Here is a 6,064-nt window from a genome sequence, read left to right as displayed (position 1 = left end):
GTTATTTGAGTTTTCTCTCTCCTTCTGTTTGGTAGCATGGTGAAGGGTCTGTCAATATTATTTATTTTTTCAAAGAACCACCTTTTTGTTTTGTCAATTTTTCAATTGTTTCTTTTGTTTCAATTTTGTTGATTTCAGCTCTGATTTTAATTATTTCCATCTTCTAGTGCTTTTGGTGTTGATTTGTTCTTTTTCTAGGGCTTTGAGATGTAATATTAAGTCATTTATTTTACTTTTTCTTCTTTCAAGGAGTGAACTCCATGCAATGAACTTTCCTCTTAGTACTACCTTCACAGTGGCCCAGAGATTTCAATACATTGTATCCATTGTGTCTTTGTTCTCATCCACTTCTAAGAATCTTTTAATCTCCTCCCTGATGTCTTTTGCAACCCATTGTTCATTCAGTACCATATTATTCAGTCTTGAGGTGTTGGAGTAACTTATTTTTACTTTATCATTGATTTCTAATTTTATTCCATTATGATCTGATAGAATGCAGGGTAATATCTTTTTTGTATTTGCTAAGAGTATCTTTGTGGCATAATATATGGTCTATTTTAGAAAAAGATCCATGTGGTGCTGAGAAGAAAGTGTATTCATTCATTGAAGGATGAAATATTCTATATATGTCAGTTAAGTCTAAGTTATTGATTGTACTATTGAGACCCATAGTTTTTAGTTCAGCTTTTGTTTGGACATCTATCCAGTGGTGAAAGAGGTGTGTTAAAGTCACCAAGAATAATTGTGTTGTGGTCTATTTGTCTCTTGAACCTCAGAAGAAGAGTATGTTTGATGAATGTAGATGCTCCATTGTTTGGGGCATATAAATTAATTATTGTTATGTCTTGTTGATAAATTGTTCCCTTAAGCAGTATGAAATAGCCTTCTTTATCCCTTTTGATTAACTTTGGCTTGAAGTCTATTTGATATGAGGATGGAAACCCCTGCTTGCTTCTGCAGTCCATGTGAGTGGTATGATTTTTCCCAACCTTTCACCTTCAGTCTGTGGATGTCTTTTCCTATGAGATGAGTCTCTTGGAGGTAACATATTGTTGGGGCTTTTTTAAAAAAATCCAATCTACCAGTCTATGTCTTTTGATTGGTGAGTTTGGGCCATTAACAGGGTTATTATTGAGACATAACTTGCATTTCCAGCCTTTTTGTTTGTTTTTGGTATTTAACTTGACTTGGTTTGTCCTTTGATTCATTTTTCCTTTAGTATAAAACCTCCCTTTGCTGATTTTCATTGTTGTTTTTCAATTCCTCTTCATGGTGTATTTTGTTGAGGATGTTCTGTAGTGTAGGCTTTCGAGTTGTAAAAATCTTTTGTTTATCATGGAAGGTTTTTATTTCATCATCAAATATAAAGCTTAATTTTGCTGGATATAAGATTCTTGGTTGGCATCCATTTTCTTTCAGAGATTGATATATGTTGTTCCAGGATCTTCTAGCTTTCAGGGTCTGGGTTGAAAAATCTGCACATATTCTAATTGGTTTCCCCCTCTATGTAATCTGCTTTCTTTCTCTTGTGGCTTTTAATATTCTCTCCTTATTCTGTATGTTAGGCATTTTCATTATAATGTGCCTTGGTGTGGATCTGTTTTGATTTTGTACCTTTGGTGTCCTGAAAGCCTCTTGAATTTAGTTTTCCAATTCATTCTTCATGTTTGAAAAATTTTCTGATATTATTTCATTGAACAGATTGAGCATTCCTTTGGTTTGGAATTCTTTTCCTTTCTCTATCCCAATAACTCTTTTTTAATGTAAATTAGTCACATATTTTATTTCTATCTTCTTTTCCAATACTCTTAATTTGGTCTTTTATGCTATACCACATTTCTTGTATGTTCTGCTCATGGTTTCTTACCATTTTCACTGTGTGTTCTACATTCTTTTCAAGACTATATATTTTGTCTTGTCTGAGGTCCTGTCTTCCAAGTGGTCTAATCTGTTGGTGATACTTTCAATTAAACTTTTGATTTGATTTATTGTTTCTTTAATTTCAAGGATTTCTGTTGTTCTTTTTTTAAAACCTCTATTTCCCTTTTGAAGTAATCTTTTGCTTCCTACATTTGTTTATGTGGCTCTTTATCAAAATGATCTTTTGCTGCCTGTATTTGCTCTCTTATATCATTTTTTAATTTACAGAACATTTTAATTATGTACATCCTGAACTCTTTCTCTGTCATATCTTCTGCTGTGCTGGCCATGGATTCTAATAATGTGGTGTCTTGCTTTGTTTGGGGCACTTTCTTCCCTTGTCTTTTTATATTGCTTGTGTGTCTTCCCTTCTAGCACTATGGATCCTAGATGAGGGGTGGGCAGGAATATCCGTGCAAGAGAAGCTATATTCTCACAGCTTGAATCCCAGGTCACAGAGCGATGCAGAATGCTGCCTCCCTCTGGCCCGCCACCTTGGACTCTGTCGTTTCTTTTTTTGTTTGTTTCTCCAGTTTCTTTTTTTTTTTTTTCCCAGTTTCTTTTTTAAAAAAATATTTTTAGTTTTAGATGAACAAGATACCTTTATTTATTTTTATGTGATGCTGAAGATCAAACCAGGTGCCTCACACATGGGAGGCAAGCGCTCTACCACTGAGCTACAATCTCAGTCCCTTTTTAAAAAAATATTGTTTTAGTTGTAGATGGACACAATACCTTTATTTTATGTGGTGCTGAGTATCAAACCCAGTGGCTCATACGTGCTAGGCACGTGTTCTGCCACTGAGCTGCAACCCCATCCCCCTTCCAATTTCTTAACTTTTATTATTTTAAGACTGTTGCAACATTTCAATCAGAAACAAGCAAACAACACTGTTCATTAAAATGAGTTTGGTGGCCAGGCCTAGTAGTACACACTTGTAATCCAAGTTAATCAGGAGGCTGAGGCAGGAGGATTGCATGTCTGAGGTATCAGCCTGAGCAATTTAGTGAGATTCTGTCTCAAAAAAAGAAACATTTTTTAAAGAACTGGCATGTGGCTCAGAGGTAGTACACTTGCCTAGGTTGTACAACGCTCTTAATTCAATCCCCAGTACAGGGGGAAAAAAAAGTTTGGTAGATTTTACCTTGGAAAGCCCCTAAAATAGGTGGGAAAATAGAATGTATTTTATTGCCACTGACCCCAATCAAGTTCTATTTGAGAAGTGAACACGTTTGCATACCAGGGAGCCTTTTAACTCTGCTTCTATCAGAAAAATGGACATTTTAGTTCTGAATATATTGTTATCTACATTTTAATGAAACAGTATCACTTAAAATTTTAAATTAAATAACTGGTTATATGAAACATTAAACCTCAACTATACAAAACAATACTTACTCTTGAGAACATATAGAGCTTATTATTAAGTCTGAAAAAATATATCCTTACATTTGGAGAATATTTTCTTTCAGAGTTAATTTTAATTCTAAAAGAAGTCTCAAAACTAATCTGGATTCAAATTCCATTCTATACAATGGATTATTGTAGTAATTACATACAAAACTTTCCAAGAATCTAAACTATTAACCCTTAAGCATTTGCATGAAAAGTGACAAAAGTCTTACTGGATAAATTGGAAGCATTTACTTGCCAACTCAAACTTTTAAAATACCTAAAATAAAAAGTCAATCGTTCATCTCCAAAATCTGATAAATGTTAAAGAAATTTTCTCCCCCAAAATGAACATAGTGAAGCCTGCCTAGGAATGAAGTGTGCCACCACACCTGGCACAACCAAGGAAACTTTTAAAATTAATTTGGTTTGCCAGGCATGGTAGCGCAGGTTTGTAATCCCTGCAAGTAAGGAAGCTGAGGCAGGAGATTCACAAGTTCAAGCCAACCTTGGCAACTTAGTGAGACTCTTAGCAACTTAGCAAGACCATTACAAAATTAAAAAAAAAAAAAAAAAAAAAGACTGGGAATGTAGCTCAGTGGTTAAAAGCCCTGTGGATTCAATCTCAGTACTGGGGTATGAAAAAAAAATCTAATTAATTTAGTTTTTTAGGGCTGGGCTTGTAGCTCAGTGGTAGAGCGCTTACCTAGTATGTGCGAGGTCCTAGGTCCGATCCTCAGCACCACGTAAAAATAAATAAATAAAATAAAGGTATTGTGTCCAACTACAACTAAAAAATAAATATTAAAAAATATTTAGTTTTTAAAAAATGGTCGGGGGGGACTATTAATAGACAAATATTAAGACATTCTGTCATATCCTGTTGCTTGCTGTACCAGGGAGTGGGCTTTCTAAACATCCATGGAAAATACACCAAGACTAAAAATAATGAAAGGAAAAAAAAAAAAAAGAAGAAATAGTCTGCAAGGGCTCTCTGGAGCAAGGCAAGAATCTGGATAGCCTATTTAAAGGCAAGAGAGCTTTCATAATCGCCTAGAGTGAACAGTCAGTATGGCAGTTATCAAAGCACATTCTATTCCCCCTTAGGTTGGGGGGATCAGATGGAGAATTCCTTTTTGGGGGAAGAAAGGAGGCAGGGGAAGGACAGGTTGTGAAAAGCCAACTAGCTGAGGTTAAAAAAAAAATTGTTTACTTCCTTCATCATTTTCATTTTTTTAAGAAAGTCTCTTACTTTTCTTAGAATTTTTCCTTCAGCACGTCTCACAAAGAAGGCATGTTTCCTTATAAAGATATGCTTAACAATGCAGAGCTTTCTGAAATGTCTTTTACAAGTAGCATGTTACACCTTATTTTTTACTATATTTATAAATTATGTAACTGCAACTAAAATTCAAGCTTTAAAAGTTTTTTTCTTCTCAACTCATGAACTTCAAAACCAATGGAAAGAACATGGCCAAGATTTGAAGAAATATCCAGCAGTTACATCTCCTATGTTAAAAAATCTTACCAGACAATGAAATTCTCCCTTCAGAAAATATACTTCAACTATGAAATTACACTTAGAAAAGGGGTCTTTACAGATACCAAATTAAACATTTTGGTTTTTAAATTAGAATAAATACTGTTAACAAAAATGAAATTGCTTTAGCAATGAAAAAAATCTTTGTAATATAAAATTGTAAGATTACATATTAAAAATAAAAACTAAGTCTTTACTCATCTTTATTGAATGTTTTGTGAAAATGATCCTTTAAAGGGCTTATGGGAAAGATGAGAAAAAAATTGCCTTTAAAATTCTAATCATTTCATTGAATTAATTTTTTGTTGTTTTTGAAAGATATGTTTAATAGATGCTATAGAGAAAGCTAAAAAATAAAAATAATTATGCCACTCTTGTAGGTCTTTTGAATTTTTGAATTTTCGAATTTTCACATGTCATGGCACTTTATAGTTACAAAATAAAATGTCCATATGTTTTTATTCACTTAAAAATTTTCCTCAAATAACAATAATTGCTGGAAAGGATGTGGGGGAAAGGGTACGCATACTGGTGGGATTGCAAATTAGTACAACCACATGGAGACCTCAAAAGACTAGGAATGAATCCACCATATAACCCAGCTATCCCACTCCTGAGTATTTATTCAAAAGAACTAAAATCAGCAGACTACAGTGATACCGGCACAGCAATATTTATAGCAGCACAGTTCACAATAGCCAAGTTATGGAACCAGCCTAGGTGCCCATCAACAGACGAAATAATAAATTGTAGTACACATGCAACGGAGTTTTACTCAGTCATAAAGAAGAATGAAATTTTGTCATTTGATGGTAAATGGATGGAACTGGAGAGCATCATACTAAGTGAAATAAGCCAGAGCCAGAAAGTTAAAGGTCAAATGTGTTCTCTCATATGTAGAAGCTAAGAGAAAAAACAGAAAGAATAAAAACGGGGATCTCACAAAAACAGAAGGGAGACCAAGAGATTAAAGGAAGGGATTAGAAGGAAGGGAGGAGGGGATGGCATTGAGAAGTACTGGGAAACAAATTTCCCAAATCATGCTATCTCCATGTATGAATATACCACAATTAATCCCTATTATATATATAAGATTATAATGTACTAATTAAAATAATGAGATCAAGGAGAGGGAGGAAGAGGGAAAGGGAATACTTCAGAATTCTCTACCAGATAATAGAGACAGATGCACAGAATGCCAACAAAACAAA

The sequence above is a fragment of the Callospermophilus lateralis genome, chromosome 3, assembly GCF_048772815.1.
Source record: "Callospermophilus lateralis isolate mCalLat2 chromosome 3, mCalLat2.hap1, whole genome shotgun sequence".
NCBI lineage: Eukaryota > Metazoa > Chordata > Mammalia > Rodentia > Sciuridae > Callospermophilus > Callospermophilus lateralis.
This window is presented reverse-complemented; position numbering follows the sequence as displayed.